Here is a 24,937-nt window from a genome sequence, read left to right as displayed (position 1 = left end):
CCTCTGCTAAGGGAAGAAGTTTCTTTCTATCTAATCTATCAATGCTCCTCATAACTTTGCATACCTCAATCATGTTCCCCCCCCCCCCCCCCACCGCCTTCTCTCCTCTAAGGAAAACAACCCCAGCCTTTTCAGTCTCTCTTCATAGCTGAAACACTCCAGCCCAGGCAACATCCTGGTGAATCTCCTCTGCACCCTCTCCAGTGCAATCACATCCTTCCTATAGTGTAGTGCCCAGAACTGTACACAGTACTCCAGCTGTGGCCTAACTAGCGTTTTATACAGCTCCATCATAACCTCCCTGCTCTTATATTCTATGCCTCAGCTAATAAAGGCAAGTATCCCATATGCCTTCCTAACCACCTTATCTACCTGTGCTGCTTCCTTCAGTGATCTATGGACTAGTACACCAAGGTCCCTCTGACCTTCAGTCCTACCATCCATTGTATATTCCCTTGCCTTGTTAGCCCTCCCAATTTGCATCACCTCACACTTCTCAGGATTAAATTCCATGCGCCACTGCTCCACCCATCTATATCATCCTGTAATCTAAGGCTTTCCTCCTCACTATTTACGACACCAATTTTCGTGTCGTCTGCGAACATACTGACCATACCCCCTATATTCACGTCTAAATCATTAATGTACACTACAAACAGCAAGGGTCCCAGCACCGATCCCTGCGGTACACCACTGGTCACAGGCTTCCACTCGCAGAAACAACCCTCGACCATCACCCTCTGACTCCTGCCACTAAGCCAATTTTGGATCCAATTTGCCAAATTGCCCTGGATCCCATGGGCTCTTACCTTCTTAACCAATCTCCCATGCGGGACCTTATCAAAAGATACTCTCAGTCCAAGTCACAAGAAAGATAGGTGTGGATTTAGGAGGCAACAAGATCAAGATTCAGAGGGGAAAGGGAGGTTGAAGATAGTGGGGAGTTTGCAAGAACAGGAGTCGAGGGTGGGTTTAAGAGGGATGATCATAGTTTTGAAAGGGAAGGGATCAATACATATTAGCTAGAATGGGAATCAGGAAAGAAGAGTTCAGTGATCAGCTTAGTGAGCATGAAGTCAAGGCTGTGGGCTGCAGATAACATGAGCTGGGAGAGAGCATTGGGAGGACAGGAGAGCAACTAGAGAAAAAAAAAGTTCAGTGCAGTGCAAGGGAAGCCTTCCAAAATGATTGGCTTGGAAAGGGAGGCAGATAAATGGATAACCTCAATCATGGTGACAAAGTAGTCCATAAATTCCTCCTATTAAGTGGTTAGGATTATGGACAGGCAGGGGAAAGAGGTTTCACGAGATGGCGGCAGTGGAGAAAAGATCCTACTTGGGGAAGGGAGGCTGCAGTGGGAGTTTATCTTTGCTTTCCAGGATCTTCCTGCAGTAATGAGCAGTTTTGGCAGAGAACACTGAAACCTGATAGCACTTGATGTGGTCCATCCAAATCTGGCGATGGATAGTTAAACCAGCTGTGCACCAGATATGATCAAGTCTGCATACCTTGGACTTGAGGAAGCAACAATGCAGGCTGTCTCAGCGAGTGGCCAGGGTGTTAGCAAAGTTATCACAAGAGGGGAGGGTTGAGCAGATCAACAGCTGCAGTAGTGCAAATGGAGAACTAATGACTCAAAAGTTGAATGCGCAGTTGTATTTGATGAAGATGAAAGAGTTCATCCAGGGACAGACACAAGAGGAAGTGGGGTTGGAAGAGAATCAGGGGAGTGGGTGTTGAGGCATACTAGGAAATGTTTGGAAATGGCCTGATTTGTGATAGAGGTTTTGGGAATAGAGAGGGCATGTGAGAAAGCATGGTTGAGGGGACAGCTATAAATATAGGTAGGTGAGTTTACATAGAGAGAAGGGTTAGCAAATGCTCGAGGTCAGAACACTGTAAATGACCACGGAAAGCTTTGTTTGCCAACTATGACTGGAGTTTAATATGAACATAATTTGCATTTCTGCTGTCACTTGGTTATGATGGTTCAGCTACGCTTCTGTGGCAAGTTAAGGAACAGTCTGGGATCATCACCAGCCACTGCTAAGTTCAGAATTTCCTTTCTTATTTTAATTATAAAGTAATGACAAATGCCACTCTGGGTCAGGATCTGGATCAAAATGGGGAGGAGGGAAAGCAGAAAAAAAATGGAAGGCAGGAACTATAATAACTACTGCATTTAATTTTTCCTTTGTTCTGCACACGTTGTGGTTCATGCATTCAAGCAAGCCATTTTGAGAAGGGAAAACCTGAAGTCACTGTAGACCAACAACTTATATTTATATTGCGCCTTTAATGTAATAAAACACCTCAAGATGCTTCACAGGAGTGTTATAAAGCAAAATGAGACACCGAGCGACGGAAGACAATATCAGGGCAGGTGGCCAAAAGCTTGCTCAAAGAGGTAGGTTTTAAGGCGCGCCTTAAGAGAGGTGTGGAGAAGTTTAGGGAGGGAATGACAGAGCTGAGGGCCTAGGCAGCTGAAAGTAAGGTCACCAATTGTGCAGCAATTAAAATCAGGGTGCTCGAGGGGCCAAAATTAGATGAATGCAGATATTGGAGGGTTCTGGGTTTGGAGGAGATTTTAGAAATAGGGAGGGGAATAAAATTTTCAATACTTCATAATTCTAAGAGTTCACCTACCTAGGCTCAACTATCACCAGTAACCTGTCTCTAGATGCAGAAATCAACAAGCGCATGGGAAAGGCTTCCACTGCTATGTCCAGACTGGCCAAGAGAGTGTGGGAAAATGGCGCACTGACACGGAACACAAAAGTCCGAGTGTATCAAGCCTGTGCCCTCAGTACCTTGCTCTACGGCAGCGAGGCCTGGACAATGTATGTCAGCCAAGAGCGACGTCTCAATTCATTCCATCTTCGCTGCCTCAGGAGAATACTTGGCATCAGGTGGCAGGACCGTATCTCCAACACAGAAGTCCTTGAGGCGGCCAACATCCCCAGCTTATACACACTACTGAGTCAGCGGCCCTTGAGATGGCTTGGCCATGTGAGCCGCATGAAAGATGGCAGGATCCCCAAAGACACATTGTACAGCGAGCTCGCCACTGGTATCAGACCCACCGGCCGTCCATGTCTCCGCTTCAAAGATGTCTGCAAACGCGACATGAAGTCCTGTGACACTGATCACAAGTCATGGGAGTCAGTTGCCAGCATTCGCTAGAGCTGGCGGGCAGTCATAAAGGCGGGGCTAAAGTGTGGTGAGTCGAAGAGACTTAGCAGTTGGCAGGAAGAAAGACAAAAGCGCAAGGGGAGAGCCAACTGTGTAACAGCCCCGACAAACAAATTTTTCAGCAGCACCTGTGGCAGAGCCTGTCACTCTAGAATTGGCCTTTATAGCCACTCCAGGCGCTGCTCCACACACCACTGACCACCTCCAGGCGCTTACCCATTGTCTCTCGAGATAAGGAGGCCAAAGAAGACGACTTCATAATTCCAAAATAGTTATCCAATTACCATGTTAATGACATTTTTCTAGATGGTTCTCCAATAGTTTATTTCAGGTGTGTAGGCTCTATTTTGCTGACAAAACTCAGGACATGATTTCCAATGTACCTAGTGGATCTTACCAGGCCTATACTGAATTTCTAGATACTTTACCCTCCCCATACAGTAATAGTTACACACCCACATTTATTTTGATTTTATTCAGCCTTTTTAAAATCAAAGAACTTTGTACGACGGACGAGAATACTCCACCCTCGAAAAAGCTCATGGTTTGTGTCAAAGACTCACCCAATCTGAATGCTAACAGAGCATCAAAAACACTATATTAGTGCAATGTAAATGACAACAGTATGAGGTTAGTTTTCAAGTCATAGGTTTAAGTGTAGGGTGTATAAATCTATAAAGCATTAGGTTCCTCCACTGTACAGAAGTAACAGGTAACAAATACCTTGCCGCCATTGCTGAGCTGAGTAAGACTGCCCACAACTGGTTGCATTCCTATCTATCCAGTCGTAGCCGTGCAATGGCTTCTCCTGACGTTCGCCTACTGTTATCTCTGCTGCCCCTCAAGGATCTACCTGCAGCCCCCTTCTATTTGTCATATATATGCAACAGTGACAACACTTCGAAAATCCTTCATTGGCTGTAAAGTGCTTGGGGTGTCCTGGGATCCTGGAAAGTTGTTATATAAATGCAAGTCTCTTATTTGCATTTCTTCAGATAATGAAGCAATCTATACCTGAATTCAGCAAGATCTGAACATCATCCAGCCTTGGGCTAAGTGGCGAGTAACATTCAGATCACTCAGGTGCCAAACAATGATCATCTCCAACCAAGAATCTAACCACCTTCTCCTTTACATTTAACGGCACTACCATCGCCAAATTCCCCAGCATCCTGGGGGTGGGAGGGGCAGGGGGGGTAGGCAGGTTAAACTGACCAAAAGTCAGCTGGACCAGCCACACTAATGCCATGTCTATTGGAGAAGATCAGATGCTCAGTATTGTGGTGACTGGCTCAAAGACTTGCGGGTTGATAGGTAAATTGGCCATTGTAAATTGTCCCAAGTGTAGGTAGGTGGTAGGAGAATTGAGTGAAGGTGGGGATGTTAGAGGAAAATGGGATTAATGTAGGATTAGTATAAATGGGTGGTTGAAGGTCGGCACAGACTCGGTGGGCCGAAGGGCCTGTTTCAGTGCTGTATCACTCTATGCCCTCCCAACTCCCCAAAGTCTCTCCACCACCTATAAGGCACAAGTTGACTTGTCTGGGTGAGCAAAGCTGTAATATAAGCAGCTCAACAGATCCAGGACAAAGCAGTTCACTTGATCAGCACCCCATCCACTAGCCTAAACATCTACCCCCTCCTCCACAGGCGTACCATAGCTCCAACAGGACGAATCAGCAGCACCTTCTAAACCTATGACGGCCGTCACCTCCAACTTACATACCCTTCTGACTTGAGGCACACATCACTGTTCCTTTAATGCTGGATCAGAATACTGCAACTCCCTAACCATCAGCATCGTCAATGCACCTTCACCACACAGACTACAGTGGTTCAAGGCAGCGGCCCACCATCAGCTTCGCAGGGGAACTAGGGATAAGCAATAAATGCTAGCCTTGCCAGTGCCACTACATTCAAAGAATTAAATAAAGTTACTCTTCATGGCCATTGGCTCAATGTTTTTGTAAATTCCTTTGTTTATACTTGATTTGGGTACAACCTGACTCTTGTAGCAGTCCTTTTATTCTGAAAAGTGCCATTTATTTATGAAAGTGGCATTGATATTATATCAGTTACCATTCATTCATTTCCATCCTCAATTTCCTCGAACTTGCCTTCTTTCCCAAATACCAGAATTAGAGAACATTACACATCACCCATTTCTACTAATGTGTCGTACATTATTACGCTTGCCCACGTTAAATTTAAACCACACTTGTGCTACCCACCAATATATTTTATTAGGTTCATCAATTGTTCACTCTAGCTTGGTATGTTTTAGTTTTAGAGATACAGCACTGAAACAGGCCCTTCGTCCCACCGAGTCTGTGGCGACCATCAACCACCCATTTTACACTAATCTACACTAATCCCATATTCCTACCACATCCCCACCTGTCCCTATATTTCCCTACCACCTACCTATACTAGTGGCAATTTATAATGGCCAATTTACCTATCAACCTGCAAGTCTTTTGGCTTGTGGGAGGAAACCGGAGCACCCGGAGAAAACCCACGCAGACACAGGGAGAACTTGCAAACTCCACACAGGCAGTACCTGGAATTGAACCCGGGTCACTGGAGCTGTGAGGCTGCGGTGCTAACCACTGCGCCACTGTGCCGCCCAATTTACATTGGATTTCTGAATACAAGTTTGTAATGTAATCAAGAAGCATTCATGGTTCCAACACCAAGCTTTGGGCACTGCAGTCAGTACTTCCTCTCCCCACAACATAACTTCGAAAACAAGTATCTGCTGTTTTCTGTTCAGCAATTTCTTATCCAATCCCAAGATTTATCTTGGAATTCCAGAGCTTTGAGTTTAACTAGTAACCTTGTGTGTAGAACTTTGTCAAATAGCTAGATGTGCCATATCATAGGGTTTTCCACAGTACATTTAATATGTCACTTCCTCCAAGAAGCTTGACCAGACATGATTTTTGTGAATCCAGCTGTTCTGCTGTTTGAAAAATTATTGTACGGATAATTCTCAAGTTTATTCCTGCTAATCACATCTATTATTTTATAAGATATTGAACTAGACCAATGTACACGTAGTTGCATGCATCTGCTTTATCACCCATTTCAAGTTCAATGCTGGGGCTTGAGCACAAAAATCAAGCTTGACATTCCAGTGCAGTACTGAGGGGCCGTCTTTCAGATGAGACATTAAACTGAGCCCTCATTGGCCTGCTCGGGTGGATGTAAAAGATCCCATGGCACTATTTCAAAGAAAAGCAGGGGAGTTATCCCCGGTGTCCTGGCTAATATTTATCCCCCAATCAACATCACAGAAACAGATTATCTGGTCATTATCACAGGCACTTTGTGGGAGTTTGCTGTGCGCAACCTGACTGCCGCGTTGCCTACATTACAACAGTGACAACACTTCAAAAGTATTTCATTGGCTAGAAGGCACTTTAAGACGTCCGGTGGTCCTGAAAAGCATGATATAAATGCAAGTCAGTCTTTCTTACTCATTTTGAAAATTAGCACGTTACTCCCCAATTCAACACCCTCAAGATCACCAATGTTGCACAAATCTCTCCCATCTCTCTTTGTAGCACGGCATAAATAAAGTTTATCCCTGGGATTTGTTGTTTGAGTCCCTTTAGCCTGCAGTCTTGGTTTCCTCCACTTTACTCATTTTCTGATCTTCAACTTTTTTGGGGGGAAAGCAAAGTTGAGACAAGTTGATTTGAGATAAATTCTGTTTGGAGACACATGCCCAGGTCATTACCAGCCTCTTGGCAAAAGGTATTGGCAAAAAGAATGCAAGCAGGCTATTCACATCCTCAGTGAAAAGACAGGAAGTGCAGAAACAGGGAAAGGAAAGAGATGCAGGCATTGCCTTCAAAAGGAGGGTAAATACATTTTTTTTTTAAAAAAAAGGTAAGTCTTAACTTCATAAATCTGGATATTGCACTTCCAAATGGAAATTGTAGAAAGATGAATTACATTCCATAACTGTGGTGGGGTGGTGGGGAATGAGAAGAAAAAATAATTGCAAAGAGGGCAGCCAATGAGATCCTCTCCCCTATACCAGTAAAAAAAAAGATTTCTTTTACTTACCATGGTAGAACATTGGGCATCAGTCAAAATAATCCAAACCGGTAATAAGTCTTTCTCACATAACTAGACTGTCAGCTACAATTGATATGGGCTGCTCATCCCTTTAGGTGAAAGAATATGGAGCCCGTAAACTTTCGAGAGAGCGATTTGAAGGTATCAGAACCTTTCTACACAGAAGTAGAGGGGGTTGTAATCAAAAGAAACAACCAAATATCCAGGATGGAAAGCTAGAAATCAAGAATGTGCAGTCCATTATGACTCTGGCTAGCATTCAGGAGAAACCAATGGAGACAAATCATGAAGAAATAGCTTGCAGATTGTTAAGTTGCCCAGAACTACAATTTACTGTCCCTTGGAACACACAACAACCACCTAGACTGTTAGCAGCTCTACTTTGTTTCTGGGAAACTACACTTGACACCTTTTCAAGGTGCATTATACTGAAGCAATCCTTTTCTATAATGATATAATGAGCTGAATGACATTTCCACTGTCAGTACTAGATTTTTTGGCACATTTAAACACAGACACTCTCCAAAGTCAACCGATTTTTTTTTTTGTGCATACACATATTACGCCTTTTTCGGCCATTCATTGGTTCATTCCTCAGGGCAATGCCTTGACCACAGTCAAGCTGCCTGGTTTAAATTTCAAACAAAGCTTGGCAGTTAATTGTCAGTCACCATAAAGTGGTGCATTCTCCATGGCAATGCCTCTACCAGAGTAGACTTGCCAACCAATCAGCACTCTCTTCTCATGCAGTATAAGTTGTTGTTTTCAGTACTTGCCTTCAAATTGTTGGATTGTGCTAGGATATCAAACATGGATAGGCTCAGGCTCTTAGTATTAATGAGAGTTAGATTCAAAGAAAGAGATAGGCTTTTTGATCAGACGTCTGACCCCCAGAACATTTTTTTGGGAAAACATTCCTTTCATGGTGCAAACGGGCTCTTCAGTGGTGACACCGAAGGTGGAGGATACAATGCTAACAGCATTGAGGCCGTTCAAATATGGGGCCCAAACATCAGTACGAAAGGAGAATCACACACAAAACAAATGAGGATAGAGACCCTTTGAGCAACTATAAACAGAGGGCAGGAATTGGGCAATTACAGCAGAAGGATGAACCCCAGGAATAACCAAGGGTTAGTCAACAGGTGTTTCTGACGTGACAAAGTATCATTATGCGTTGCATTGTCCAAAAAGCAACAAGGTTTTTGAGATGACAAATGACGTGGAAGGTCCGGAAGGCGACGATGACGCTACTGATCAATCAGTAGGAATTGTACTGGTCACGAGAAGCTTCAGTCCAGTAATGTGTCCTAGTCGCAAATCTGTTCAATTGCGTTGTATTAGACAGTGAGTGTATGTCCACAGTATATGGAGTGGACTGGTTAAGGTATTACTTCGGTCTTCCTTACTTAAAGAATCCATGTAAGGTCAATGAATATGACAGTTCTACCTGTTTCAGGTTTGGGGATGACAACACGTTGAAATCACTAAAAAGAGTGGTAATTCCTAAAAAATAGCAGGGGTAAACCATTTTATTAATACAGATGTAGTATCCAGTGAAATACCTTTGCTGTTAAGTAAACAGCCAATGAAAAAGGCTCGGATGGAGTTGGATATGGAACATAAGGCAATTGTCTGTGGAAAATTTGTAGCTTTACGGTTAACATAGTTGGGGACATTAATGCATCCCTTTAGCGAGACCCAACATCTCTAAGCAGGATGTTAAAGACGTATTCATGACATCCAGGGGTAGGGATTTATAGGAGAAAAGGCAAATTATTTCAAAACTACATCGACAGTGCACATCTATCTTGTCATAGGTTGAAGATTCTGTTAAAAGATGCAGGTGTAATAGATGACTACACTAAACTTAGAGGATATGAAAAATGTTAGCTGCAAAAAAAAAAATACAGGAGGACGCCATCGCGACCTGTACTGATTCTTCCATTAAGAACAAAGAACAGTACAGCACAGGAACAGGCCATTCAGCCCTCCAAGCCTGCGCCGATCTTGATGCCTGCCGAAACTAACAACTTCTGCACTTCCGGGGCCCATATCCCTCTATTCCCTTCCTATTCATATATTTGTCAAGATGTCTCTTAAACGTCGCTATCGTATCCGCTTCCACCACCTCCCCTGGCAGCAAGTTCCAGGCACTCACCACCCTCTGTGTAAAAAAACTTGCCTCACACATCCCCTCTAAACTTTGCCCCTCGCATCTTAAACCTATGTCCCCTAGTAACTGACTCTCCCACCCTGGGAAAAAGCTTCTGACTATCCACTCTGTCCATGCCGCTCATAACTTTGTAAACCTCTATCATGTCGCCCCTCCACCTCCGTCGTTCCAGCGAAAACAATCCGAGTTTTTCCAACCTCTCCTCATAGCTAATGCCCTCCAGACCAGGCAACATCCTGGTAAACCTCCTCTGTACCCTCTCCAAAGCCTCCACGTCCTTCTGGTAGTGTGGCGACCAGAATTGCACGCAATATTCTAAGTGTGGCCTAACTAAGGTTCTGTACAGCTGCAACATGACTTGCCAATTTTTATACTCTATGCCCCGACCGATGAAGGCAAGCATGCCGTATGCCTTCTTGACTACCTTATCCACCTGCGTTGCCACTTGCAATGACCTGTGGACCTGTACGCCCAGATCTCTCTGCCTGTCAATACTCCTAAGGGTTCTGCCATTTACTGTATATTTCCCACCTGCATTAGATCTTCCAAAATGCATTACCTCACATTTGCCCGGATTAAACTCCATCTGCCATTTCTCCGCCCAAGTCTCCAACCGATCTACATCCTGCTATATCCTCTGACAATCCTCATCATCATCCGCAACTCCACCAACCTTTGTGTCGTCCGCAAACTGACTAATCAGACCAGCTACATTTTCCTCCAAATCATTTATATATACTACAAACAGCAAAGGTCCCAGCACTGATCCCTGCGGACCACCACTAGTCACATCCCTCCATTTAGAAAAACACCCATCCACTGTTACCCTCTGTCTTCTGTGACTGAGCCAGTTCTGTATCCATCCTGCCAGCTCACCTCTGATCCCGTGTGACTTCACCTTTTGCACCAGTCTGCCATGCGGGACCTTGTCAAAGGCTTTACTAAAGTCCATATAGACAACATCCACTGCCCTTCCCTCAATCATCTTCGTCACTTCCTCAAAAAACTCGATCAAATTCGTAAGACACGACCTCCCCTTCACAAAACCATGCTGTCTCTTGCTAATAAGTTTGTTTGTTTCCAAATGGGAGTAAATCCTGCCCCGAAGAATCCTCTCTAATAGTTTCCCTACCACTGACGTAAGGCTCACCGGCCTATAATTTCCTGGATTATCCTTGCCACCCTTCTTAAACAAAGGAACAACATTGGCTATTCTCCAGTCCTCTGGGACCTCACCTGTAGCCAATCAGGCTGCAAAGATTTCTGTCAAGGCCCCAGCAATTTCATCCCTTGCCTCCCTCAGTATTGTAGGGTAGATCCCATCAGGCCCTGGGGACTTTAATGAAACCGTACCGATGATTGAGAAGGTATGGGATAAAGACAAACATTTTTCTTCTACATTTTATAGACATAGCGAATATATTCAGTCTGTCAAAGGTAATTTATAGTAAAGTCAAAAAAAGTAATAATGGGCAAAATAATGGAAATCTGCATGGGAACGGGACTGGGAGCACCAGCTAGATTTCTAACTGACAATGGAGGGAAGCCACCATTATAGGAAGGGCATGAAAGGCCAGAGAAATACAAACATTGGCTGAATATGCAAGACAAGGGACAGGATATCAGACCTATAGATTGGCAGAAGGAAGTGAAAATGTGGAAGGGCAGAAGTGGAAGTTCAGACAGTGGGCCTGAAGACGATCATAGTCCAAGCAAAAGGTCACAAACTTGTGAAAGGAAGTCTGGTGGTAGGACAGACAGGTCAAGTAGTAGCAGTCCAAAAAGGGATGGGAAAATCTAGGAGGGGACGTGGTTTCACAAGAGCAAGGTCCAGACAGCAGACAAGGGGCGCCACAAGTAGGAGCCCTTACAATAGAGAAGCTCCAGAGGCTACTAACAAGTTAGATGGTTAAAAAAAAAGAGCTGGACAGATGGAGAGTGTTGACATATATATGGAGGTGCCAGATAGAGGACAACCAGCACTGTCCCATAGATGGATGTGCACAGCAAAAATACTTCCTTATGGTACATATAGCGCGAGAAGGGGAGCGCGAGAGGCACGAGACAGTGGGTTGGGGTGGGGGCGTGAGAGCTTGGGGGGCGGGGGGGGGGGGTGGCATAGTGGTATTGTCATTGGACTAGTAACCCAGAGACCCAGGGTATTGCTCTGGGGACATGGGCTCGAATCCCACCATGGTAGAAGGTAGAATTCGAATTCAATTAATAAATCCATAATTAAAATCTAGTCTAATGATGGCCATGAAACCATTGTTGATTGTTCTAAAAACCCATCTGGATCACAAATGTCCTTCAGGGAAGGACATCTGCTGTCCTGACCTGGTCTGGCCTACAAGTGATTCTAGACCCACAGCAATGTGGTTGACTCTTAAATGTCCTCTGAAATGGCCGAGCAAGCCATTCAGTTATATCTAACCGCTACAAAGACAATGCAGAATGAAACCGGACAGATCACCCAGCATCGACCTAGGGACCGGAAACGACAATGGCAAACCCCGCCTGTCGACCCTGCAAAGTCCTCCTTACTAACATCTGGGGGCTTATGCCCAAGTTGGAGAGCTGCCCCACAGACTGGTCGAGCAACAGCCTCACTCACCGAATCATACCTTACAATGTCCCAGACACCGCCATCACCATCCCTGGCTATGTCCAGTCCCACCAGCACATCAGACCCAGCAGAGGTAGCAGCACTGCGGGATACAGTCGGGAGCGAGTTGCCTTAGGATTCCTCAACAATGACACCAGACCCAATGACGTCTCATGGCATCAGGTCAAACGTGGGCAAGGAAACCTCCTGATCAACTACCGCCACCCCCACCCTGCACCCACCTTCCCTCCAGTTGATGGATCAGTACTCCTCCATGCTGAACAGCACTTGGAGGAAGCACTGAGGGCGGAAAAGGCATAGAATATACTCTAGCTGGGAGCCTTCAATGTCCATCACCAAGAGTGGCTCAGCAGCACCACTACTGACCAAGCCCTAAAAGGACATAGCTGCTAGACTGGGTCTACGGCAGGTGGTGTGGGAACCAAGAGGGAAAAATATACTTGACCTCATCCTCACCAATCTACCTGCCGCAGATGCATCTGTCCATGACAGTATTGATTGGAGTGACCACCACACAGTACTTGTAGAGACAAAGTCCCGTCTTCACATTGAGGATACCCTCCATCATGTTGTGTGGCACTACCACCATGCTAAATGGGATAGATTTGGAACAGATCTAGCAATGCAAAACTGGGCATCCATGAGGAGATGTGGGCCAACAGTAGCAGAATTGTATAATCTGTAACCTCATGGCCCGGCATATCCCCCACTCTACCATTACCATCAAGCCATGGGACCAACCCTGGTTCAAAGAATAGTGCAGGAGGGCATGCCAGGAGCAGCACCAGGCATACCTCAAAATGAGGTGTCAACCTGGCAAAGCTACAACCCAGGACTACTTGCGTGCCAAACAACCTAAGCAGCACGTGTTTGCCAGAGCTAAGCAATCCTATAACAAACATATCAGATCTAAGCTCTGTAGTCCTGCCACATCCAGTCGTGAATGGTGGTGGACAACTAAACAACTAACTGGAGGTGGCTGCTCCATAAATATCTCCATCCTCAATGATGGGGGAGCCCAGCACATCAGTGCAAAAGACAAGGCTGAAGCATTTGCAACTATCTTTAGCCAGATGTGCCAACTGGATAATCCAGCTCAGCCTTCTCTTGAAGTCCCCAACATCACAGATGCCAGTCTTCAGCCAATTCCATTCACTCCACGTTATATCAAGAAATGAATGAAGGCACTGGATACTGCAAAGGTTATGGGCCCTGACAACATTCCGGCAATTGCACTGTAGACCTGTGCTCCAGAACTTACTACGCCCCTAGCCAAGCTGTTCCAGTACAGCTACAACACTGGCATCGACCTGCCAATGTCGAAAATCACCCGGATATGTCCTGTACATGGCAAGCAGGTCCAACCCGGCCATTTAACGCCCCATCAGTCTACTCTCAATCATCAGTAAACTGATGGAAGGTGTCATTAACAGTGCTATCAAGCGACACCTGCTTAGCAATAACCTGCTCAGTTTGGATTCCGCCAGGGCCACTCAGCTCCTGACCTCATTACAGCCTTGGTTCAAAACGAGGACAAAAGAGCTGAACTGAAGAGGTGAGGTGAGAGTGACTGCCCTGGATATCAAGGCAGCATTTGACCGAGTATGGTATCAAGGAGCCCTAGCAAAACTGGAGTCAATGGGAATCAGGGGGAAAACTCTCTGCTGGTTGGAGTCATACTCAGCACAAAGGAGGATGGTTGCGGCTGTGGAGATTAACCATCTCAGCTCCAGGAAATCACTGCAGGAGTTCCTCAGGGTAGTGTCCTAGGCCCAACCATCTTCAGCTGCTTCATCAATGACCTTCCTTCAATCATACGGTCAGAAGTGATGATTGCACAATATTCAGCACCATTTGCGTCTCCTCAGATACTGAAGACAGACCTGGACAATATCCAGGTTTGGGCTAATAAGTGGCAAGTAACATTCGCGCCAGGCAATGAAAATCTCCAACAAGAGAGAATCTAACCATCTCCCCTTGACATTCAATGGCACTACCATCGCTGAATCCCCCACTATCATCCTGGGGGTTACCAATGACCAGCAACTGAACTGGAGGAGCCATATAAATACCTTGGCTACGAGAGGTCAGAGGCTAGGAATCCTGCAACGGGTAACTCACCTCCTGACTCTCAAAAGCCTGTCCACCATTTACAAGGCACAAGTCAGGAATATGATTGAATACCCTCCACTTGCCTGGATGAGTGCAGCTCCAACAACACTCAAGAAACTTGACACCATCCAGGACAAAGTAGCCCACTTGATTGGCACCCCATCTACCACCTTCAACATTCACTCCCTCCACCGCCAATGCACAGTGGCAGCAGTGCGTACCATCTACAAGATGCACTGCAGCAATGCACCAAGACTCCTGCGATAGCACCTTCCAAACCCATGACCTCTACCACCTAGAAGGACAAGGGCAGCAGATGCATGGGACCACCACCATCTGCACATTCCCCTCCAAGCCGCACACCGTCCTGACTTGGAACTATATCACCGTTCCTTCACAGTCTCTGGGTCAACGTCCTAGAACACCCTTCCTAACAGAAGTGTGGGTGTACCTACATCATGTGGACAGCAGCGGTTCAAGAAGGTGGCTCACCCACACCTTCACAAGGGCAATTAGGGATTGGCAATAAATGCCAGCCTAGCCAGCAATGCCCACATCCCATGAAAGAATTTTAAAAACTGAATAGTGATAAACTTTATTTAAAATAAAAAAAGACAGGACTCACCGGCCACTCACTTGTTACTTATTAATACTTTTAATGTTTTTAAAGTCCTGGTTGTTTAGACTCAGTCACTAAGCAGCAATATTCACCAGCCAACTAACTTAACTCACTGCTTTCCTGTGATGTCACGCTTTGATTTTTTTCCCCCCCCAAACTCAGGCATGTAGTTGGTTCCTCGCAGGTCCCCCGCCTCTCCAGACTCCCTCCAGGTAGGCGAAGGCCGAGCCTGGGTCTCGATTCATATGCTCCCCGGTAGTTGGTTCCTCGCAGGTCTGCCACCACTCCTGACTTCCTCCAGATAGTCGACTCGGATTTTAGCAGGGTTTTTGATAAGGCCCCACATGGAAGACTGATCAGTAAATTAAAAGCTCATAGGATCCAACGGAAAGTGGCAAGTTGGATCCAAAATTGACTCAGTGGCAGAAAGCAAACAGTTATGGTTTATGTGAAAGAAAGGCTGTTTCCAGTGGGATTCTGCAGGAGCCTAATACTGGCTTCCTTGATGGCTGTGGTAAATATCCATGATTTAGACTTCTGTGTAGGGGGCATGATAAAGGAGTTTACAAATGATACAAAAATTGGTCATGCAATTGATAGTGAGGAAGCTATCACTGGACTGGACATGGTTTCTGTTGCAGCAGATAAGTTCCATCTCCAGATGCTCGACTTGAGGACACAAACCCAACTATTCCAACGTATGCCTCATTTTCGAATCTGTAGATGCACCTGTCCATTACAGTATTGGTAGGAATGACCACCACACAGTCCTTATGGAGACCAAGTCCTGACTTAACACCCTCCATCGTGTTGCAAGGCAATATTCACAGCGCTAAATAGAATAGGTTCAAAACTAATCATCCATGAGGTGCTGTGGGCCATCATTTGCAGCAGAATTGTATTCCACCACAATCTGTAACCTCATGGACCAGTATATTCCTCACTCCATTACCATCAAGCCAGGAAACCAACCCCAGTTCAATGAGAAGCACAGAAGGGCATGTCAGGGGCAGCATCGGGCACACCTAAAAAGGAAATAAGTTATAACATAACTACATGCATGTTAAACAGTGGAAGCAGTGTACCAGAGAAGAGCTAAGCAACCCCACAATCAATGGATTAGATCAAAGCTCTGCAGTGCTGCTACATCGAGTTGTGAATGGTGGTGGACAATTAACTAATGATAGGAGGTGGTTCCATGAACATCCCCATCCACAATGATGGCAGAGTACATAAATGCAAAAGACAAGGCTGAAACATTCACAACCATCTTCAGACTGAAACGTCGAGTGGATCCCTCTCGGTCTCCTGAGATCGCCAGTGTCTTCATCCAATTTTATTCTCTCCAGGTGATATCAAGCAGCAGCTGAGCACACTGGATACAGAAAAAGAGCTGACAACTTCCCAGCTGTTGTACTAACGAACGGTGTTCCAGAACTAGCCGCACCTCTACCCAAGTTGTTCCAGTGCAGCAACACTGGCATAAACCCGACAAAGCGGAAAATTTTACAGGTATGTCCTGTCCGCAAAAAGCAGGACAAATCCATTCCTGCCAATTACCGCCCCATTGGTCTACTCACAATCAGCAAAGTGATGCAAGATGTCATCGATCATTCTATCACGCAATACTTACTCACCAACAGCCTGCTCACTGATGCTCAGTTTGGGCTCCGCCAGAACATCTTGGCTCCAGACCTCCTGACAGCCTTGGCCCAAACATGGACAAAAGAGCCAAATTCTTTTATCTCTGGGAAACTAGACTTGCCACCTCAAGGTGCATTATACTGAACCAATCCTTTTCTGCTATCAAAAGATGAGCTGAATGACATTTCCACTATAAGTACAAGGTTTCCAGCATATCTAAATACACACATGAATGCAAGTCAATAAATTTGTTTTTAGTTATGCTTGATCAATCTTCTACTGAATGAGGGAATGAAAACATTAACTGGGACCAGATTCAACTCCTCCCATTTCCCAGGTGGGTTCCAGTGTACTTATATATGAACTGAATGTCTCACTACTTAATTGTTTTGACAACACCCTTAGAACAAAACAGGCATTATTTACGTAAACCCATGTCCTTGCTCATTCAGTTCATTTTGCCTGCAAATGCAAGTGAACTCTCAACTTTAGTTACATCAATGCAAAAGCATCAAAAATAGATCAATTTATTCATTAAATTTGCACCAAATATAGAAAAATTTTACTTGACAGAAGTCATTCCAATCAAAAATAATCTGTTTAAATGATCCAAATTTAACATTCATTACTGAAAATTGTATGCTCAAATGCTGAACAGGGATCTCCCGAGTAAAAATCAGGAGGACCCATCCCAGATCATACATCCAAAAGATTCTTGAATCATGCTCGAGGGTTCCATTTCGAAATTAGCACAATTCATGGCAGAGAAACCTACAGCACAGGACGTTGCCATTTGGCCCATCGTGCCCGGTCTCTGAAAGAACTATCCAATCAGTCCTGCTCCCCTGCTCTTTCCCCAAGGCTCTGCAACATTTTTCCTTTTCAAGTATTTATTCAAACTCATTACATGAAAAAATTGTCATCGCTCCCTGGTCCTTTTGCCAATTACTTTAAATCTGTGAGCTCTAGTTAGAGACTTTCCTGCCATTAGAAACAGTTTCTTCCTGTACTCTGATCAAAGCCCCTCAAAATTTTGAACATCTTTACTTCTTCGCCCGCTAACTTTCTCTGCTCTGACAGATCAGACTCTCCAATCACTCTACGAGTCCCTCATCTGTGGTACCATCTAGTAAATCATCTCTGCATCCTCTCCAAGGCTTTGACATCCTTTCTAAAGTATAGTGCCCAGAATTGGACACCATATTTTAGGTGAGACTTAACCAGTTGTTACGACCTGGTAAGAAAGGGGTCTAGGGTTCCCTCTCAGCCTTCACCTGGTCTTACCATAACAGGGTTTAATTTTAAACACTGTTTTTAGCTCTCCATTGGTGAATCCTTGTTCACCGCTTTCCAATTATAAGGCAAAGAATCCAGCACCACAGGTTTTGTTAGGTTTAAACAAGAAAGGATGAACTTTATTAAAGTTAAACTCGAATTCGGTTGACACCTACGGATATGTGATGCGCCCATGCTAGCATGCACACGTGATACACACATGCAGACAGACAGAAAAGAGAAATAAAGTGGAAAAGTTTTAGGTAATATCTGAAGATGGTTTTGGTTACTGTTCTTAGAGCTCGCTGTAGAGTCCTTGACTGTAGGTAGGTCTTGCTTTTCATTGGGGCCCAATATTCTTCTTAAACTTTGATCGACGTAGAAGATTTTTCTCTCGAGGGTCACATGTCTTCAGTGGGTTTGGAGTTCTGTGAGAAAGAGATGGGGGCAGACAGGAGAGGTCTTCCCAGTCCAGGAGCAAACAGTCTCTCCCTTTCAAACTGTCTGTACAATTCAAATCAACTCAGGTTGCCCAGAAGGTTAGTCATGTGACTAGTTGGCTTGCCCACATCTGTTTGTGGATTCGGCCAACTTAGCAGTCATCCTGGAATGTGAGTTTCCTCACCTTCAATATCTGGTGATCAAAGCCCATTGTGGGTTGGATGTGTCACGGAATGGTCCTTTGTCTCCACAAGAACTGTTAGTATGTAAATGTTTTATCCAGCCACGGCTGATCTGTTTAACAAGTCATTTTCTCGCTCCAGCAACAGTTTAAAATCAATGATCGTATGACAAAATTAATATGCCTCATTCTTGGCAGGTGTGGGGTCTGCATGACAAGTGATTTATAAAGGTTTGGAATAACTCCCTTTCTAGTGTACTCCATGCTCCTACTTATAAAGACAAATATCCAATATGGTTCTTTTAACAGCCTTCTCAACCATCTTCAAAGATTTGTGTACATAAATCCCCAGGTCTGCAACCCTTTTAAAATTCTACCTTATAGTTTACATAGCCTCTCCCCATTCTTCCTTCCAAAATGTATTACATCACACTTCTCCGCATTAAGTGTCACTGGTCTTGTGTCTGCCCACTTCACCAGTCTATGTACTCCTGAAGTCTGCCATCTTCTTCATTGTTTACTTGAAGTCAGTATCAGTTAATTGCAAACTTTAAAATTATGTCCTGCACGCTCAAGTTCAGGTGATTATATATCAAAAAGAGCAGTGGTCCTAATACTGACCCCTGGGGAACACCACTGTACGCTTCCCTCCAGTGTGAACAAAATCAGCCAGTCGTACTCCGCTTTCTGTCCCTTTGCCAATTTCATATCCACACTACAACTGCCCCTTTAATCCCATGGGTTTCAGTTTTACGAGCAAGTTTATTATGTGATACTTTTTCAAATTCCTTTTGAAAGTCCTGATACAGATCAACTAGACTACCCCACTCCATTACTTCAAAAGACTCAATCAAATCCGTGAGACACGATGTGCCTTGAGAAAATCTGTGTAGGTTGTCATTCATCAACCAATGTCTTTCCATGTGACAGTGAATTTTCTCCTGGATTATTGTCTCGAAAGGTTTCCCCACCATGGGCATTAGATTGACTGACCTGTAGTTACCAGGTTTATCCCTCTTCCCTTTCTTGAACAGCAGATGCATGGGAATACCACCACCTGCAAGCTCCCCTCCAAGCCACACACCATCCTGATTTGGAACTATGTCGCTGGGATGCAACATTTGCAATACTCCAGTCCTCTGGCACCACTCTCCTATCCCAAAAGAATTGGAGGATTGTGAATACAGCCTCTACTATTCCCATCCTTATTTCCCTCAGCAACTTAGGAGGCGTGCCATCTGGACCGGGTGACTTTTCTACTTTGAGCACTTCTAACCTTTATTTTTATCCTTTTCAATTTCTCTACTACCTCCACCTTTACTGTGACATTAGCAGCATCCTGTTGTTTTGTGAAGACAGTTGCAAAGTACTCATTCAGTACCTCAGCCTCCACAAGATGACCTCCTTTTGGTCCCGAATCAGCCCCACTTTTCCCTTTTACTACTTAAATGTTTGAGACTTCAGCATTCCTTTTTGGTCTTTTTATAATTCATTCATGGGATGTGGGCGTCGTTGGCTAGGACAGCATTAATCGTCCATCCCTAATTGTCCTAGAGGTGGTGGTGGTGAGCCACCGCCTTTAACCGCTGCAGTCCATGTGGGGTACGTGTACGCCCACAGTGCTGTTAGGAAGGCAGTTCCAGGATTTTGACCCAACGACAGAAGGAACAGCAACATAGTTCCAAATCAGGATGGGGTGTGGCTTGGAGGGGAGCTTGCAGGTGGTGGTGTTCCCATGCATCTGCTGCTGTCATCTTTCTAGGTGGTAGAGGTCTCGGGTTTGGAAGGTGCTGTCTAAGGAGCCTTGGTGTGTTGCTGCAGTGCACCTTGTAGATGGGACACACTGCTGTCACTGTGCATCGGTGGTGGAGGGAGTGAATGTTTGTGGGTGAGGTGCTAATCAAGCAGGTTGCTTTTTCCTAGTTGGTGTCAAACTTCTTGAGTGTTCTTGCAGCTGCACCCATCCAGGCAAGTGGAGAGTATTCCATCACATTCCTGACTTGTGCCTTGTCGATGGTGGACAGACTGTGGGGAATCAGGTGTTGAGTCAGTCGCGGTAGGATTCCAAGCCTTTGATCTGCTCTTGTAGCCACAGTATTTATATGGCTACTCCAGTTCTGGTCAATGGTAACCCCCCCAAGGATGTTGATAGTTGGGGATTCAATGATCATAATGCCATTGAATGTCATGGGGAGATGGCTAGATTCGCTCTTGTTGGAGATTTTCATTGCCTGGCACCTGTGTGGTGCGAATGTTACATGCCACTTATCAGCCCAAGCCTGGATGTTGTCCAGGTCTTGCTGCATCTGGACATGGGCTGCTTCAGTATCTGAGGAGTCACGAATGGTGCTGAACATTGTGCAATCATCAGCAAACATCCCCACTTCTGACCTTATGTTGGAGGGGTCATTGATGAAGCAGCTGAAGATGGTTAGGTCTAGTACACTACCCTGAGGAACTCATGCAGTGATGTCCTGGGACTAAGATAACTGACCTCCAACAACTACAACCATCTTCCTTTGTGCTAGTTAGGATTCCAACCCATGGACCATTTTCCTCCCGATTCCCACTGACTCCAGTTTTGCTAGGGCTCCTTGACACCATGTTCAGTCAAATGCTCCCTTGATGTCAATGGCACTCTCACCTCACCTCTCGAGTTCAGCTCTTCTGTCCATGTCTGGACCAAGGCCATCATGAGGTCAGGAGCCGAGTGGCCCCGCGGAACCCAAACTGAGTGCCAGTGAGCAGCTTCTTGCTGAGCAAGTGCTGCTCGTTAGCACTGTCGACGACCCCTTCCATCACTTTGCTGATGATCGAGAGTAGACTGATAGGGTGGTAACTGGCCAGCTTGGATATGTCCTGCTTTTTGTGACATCACCAACACCAGCAAACCTTCCCACCCCCACTTGCCATCACTCTCCTCCAACTGGTGCAGCATACATTACTGTACCTCCTCCTGCTTTCACTTACACTCTCCACATCTGCTCAACTGAGAATCTCAATTGTTGGCCCTTCATAAGTTTACTTGCTTGAACCGCATGTCTAAGTAACTCGTGAGTTGGAACTCATTGGAACTTGAATTGCCTAACGAAACATTACAGATTTCTAAAGATAAGTAAAAGGGACTTTAAATAACTATTTTGAAAACAAAGTATCAAAAACAGTTTAGGATACGTTTATAGTCTAATTTAACTTGCTTCTGTGCATATTTTGTTCCTTAGCCTCAAACATGTTCTCTGTCAACATGTTTAGCAGTCTAGAAATCTTCAACTTGTGCCCGAAATGGACACGGAACTGGTGAGGTATCCGCTATGACTGCTGGAAACTGATAAGAGTGAGCAGGTGCCATTTTGAAGTAAATGTCTCATTTCCATAGTATGAGTGAGCTGTCAGCACTGCTTGTGCCTGTCTTCATCATCCTGCCCCACCAGAATCCAGCAGTGCATCCACAATTTAAAGGTGGTCTGCACATCTTAAGGGATTTCAGTGCATCAGGTTCCAGCAGTCAGTGCAGATGCCTCACCAGTTTCGTGCCCATTTTGGGCACAAGTTGAAGGTTTCTGGACCGATAAATATGTTGACATAGAACATATTTGAGGTTACGGAATGAAATAAACACAGAAGCAAGTTAAATTAGGCGATAAATGTATTTTAAACAGTTTTTGATACTTTAAGTAACTATTTTGAAACCAAAGTAAATGTTCTGATATTTAAAGTCCCTTTTACTTATCTTTAGAAATCTGTAATGCTTCATAAGAATGCAGAATTACTGAGAGACTCCTGCTAGAGCCCCTGGTTGTCCTAGTGGAAATGATGGCCAGGAGAAAGAAGTTGTTTTTCCTCCCTAAGCAGATAGCCTAGCGACTGTGGACAACGCCAGCTAAGTATGTGATTGCTAAGAGTCTCGTCTCAACACAGACCTGGCAGCAATTTAGAAAGTTCAGTGATTTGGCCAGAGCTGCTACAACAAACTACAATTAAAAAAAAAAACTCATATAGCCCTGCATTATGACAAACGCAGCACCAGCAAGCCTTGCCACCCCCACTTGCCATCGCTCTCCTCCAACTGGAGCAGCACACAATACTATCTCTTACTGCTTCCACTTACACTGTCTACATCTGCTCAGCTGATAATCTCAATTGTTGGCCCCTCTTTCCCACATGCGCTATTTCTTGGCCACTCACCATGCATATATCCCTTCAACAGGCCCCACAGAATATGCTCCCACTCTTGTTGCATAACAAACTGGCTCACAAAAGGATAAAGAACCGCAAAGGGCCCAACATCAATGCAACAGCTGACACCACTAAAGGAAGGGGAGATTGATGTAATCGACAGTGTGGAGGAAGCTGGGTGCTAGACCTTTTCTTGAAACTGAAATATCTGATTTTCCCCTCTTCTTTCTTAAATAGTGGCATGACATGCGCAATTTTCCGATTTAAAACAGTTCCCAACTTTGATATAACTTAAGATTACAGCTGGGGCATCTGCAATGTTCTCACTCGCTTCCTTCCTTTAAAACCCCAGAATGGAAACAATCTGGTCTTGTTTTGTCATTTCGTGCCATTATTTTTTTTTTATTTGTTCTTGGGATAAGAGCATTGTGGCAAGCATTTATTGCCCATCCCTAATTGCCCTCGAGAAGGTGGTGAGCTACCTTCTTGAACCGCTGCAGTCCATGTGGTGTAGGGACTGTATTTTGCTTATGTTAATATTTTGTTGAGTCTCTGTGCCTCATTCAATATTAGTTTCCTTGGGATTTCCAGCACACTGACTTGTTCCTTTACTGTAAATATTTATGCTAGCTAATAATTCTTATTTTCATCAACAAATTAATTTTCAAGGGGCCCACATTATGCCTGATCACCCTCTTTTTCCTGATATAATTGTAAAAAATTGTGTTGATTTTGATCTCCTTTGCTAGTTTCTTTTCATACTCCCTCTTTGTAGCTCCTACTATCTGTTCGTCACCCTTTGATCTTCTTTGTATACTCCCCATTCACCAGGATCTGTGCTATTTTCTGCATTTTTGCATACTTTTCCTTTTAGTTTTATGCTTTTACCTCTTTGGTCATCCATGGTTTTATTTTCAGCAAGTAGAGGAATATAAACAGGTTCCATATCACATTAAATTCTTTTTTGAACATATACCATATTATTCCCAGTATAATTCAGTGGTTAAAAGGGTAGTCTGTTAGTCCTGAGGCATACTACATCCCATTCCACACATGCACAAAATTTAAGTTTCGGTTCATAGGAAGTGCAAGCCGCCAATGGAAACTGTCTTTTACAGGCGGCACAGTGGCGCAGCAGTGAGCACCGCAACCTCACAGCTCCAGCAACCTGTGTTCGGTTCTGGGTACTGCCTTTGTGGAGTTTGCAAGTTCTCCCTGTGACCGCGTGGGTTTCTGCCGGGTGCTTCGGTTTCCTCCCACAGCCAAAGACTTGCAGGTTGATAGGTAAATTGCCCCTAGTGTAGGTAGGTGGTAGGAGAATTGAGGGAAGGTGGGAATGCGGTAGGGGACATGGGATTAGTGTAGGATTAGTATAAATGGGTGGTTGATGGTCGGCACAGACTCGTTGGCAGAAGGGCCTGTTTCAGTGCTGTATCTCTCTACGACTCTATGGTGAGCAATAAGTAATGCATTGGGAGAGGGTCCAAACTGTAATAAGCTTATCTTAGCCATTTAAGCAGCTCCATTTCCAAGCAATGTGAAGCAGAGACAATGCTATTTTTAAAAAAGGGATTACAATGTGAAATTGGGAAAAATATGGTGGCTTGTTGCATCTTGTTTTGTACAGCAAGAGCCTGATACATGTATTCAGAAGTTCTCCCATTTGTCCACCTTACCTTGGCAGTAGTGCCATGAAAATGGCTTGCATGCCTTTATTTCAGGGCTTCCACCAAAAGTGAGGTGAACGAGCAGAGAATCCCGGTGGAAACTCATCCCCGTAGGATTCAATATAAAAAGGAAGTAGAGGAGAAATGATAGTTAAGTCTGAGTGTACATTAGGGTGGCGCAGTGGTTAGCACCACAGCCTCACAGCTCCAGCGACCCGGGTTCAGTTCTGGGTACTGCCTGTGTGGAGTTTGCAAGTTCTCCCTGTGACCGCGTGGCTTTCCTCCAGAGTGCTCCGGTTTCCACATGCCAAAAACTTGCGGGTTGATAGGTAAATTGGCCATTGCAAAAAAAAAAATTTGCCCCTAGTGTAGGTAGGTGGTAGGAGAATTGAGGGAAGGTGGGGATGTGAGAAGGAAAATGGGATTAATGTAGGATTAGTATAAATGGGTGGTTGATGGGCGGCGCGGACCCGGTGGGCCGAAGGGCCTGTTTCGGTGCTGTATCTCTCTATGACTCTATTAAGAGTTGTAGTCCACGAGTCTGCTCTAATGAGCAAGACATTTAAATGCATTAATTAGCTAAAGTATACAACGCTATGAAAGTTTTGCAAAAAGGTAACGACCAACACCAGAGCGTAGATTTCAGGTACTTATTTCCAACTGAGAGAAAATCCAATCTACTACTGCACGTTTCACCTTTATCATATGCTTTCAGTAATTAACATTCTGTTTAGCATACATA

The 24,937-nt window shown here is 44.7% G+C and overlaps 1 protein-coding gene across 3 annotated transcripts in view; it reads right to left on the bottom strand.

The window, feature by feature from the left end:
• smad1 (SMAD family member 1) overlaps positions 1 to 24,937 on the bottom strand; it is a 158,746-nt gene that overhangs the window by 100,852 nt on the left and 32,957 nt on the right. The window lies entirely within an intron of this gene.

This window comes from Heterodontus francisci, chromosome 1 (assembly GCF_036365525.1).
Source record: "Heterodontus francisci isolate sHetFra1 chromosome 1, sHetFra1.hap1, whole genome shotgun sequence".
Lineage (NCBI taxonomy): Eukaryota > Metazoa > Chordata > Chondrichthyes > Heterodontiformes > Heterodontidae > Heterodontus > Heterodontus francisci.
Note: the sequence above shows the minus strand (reverse complement) of the source record. Positions and strands in the feature narration are given on the sequence as shown.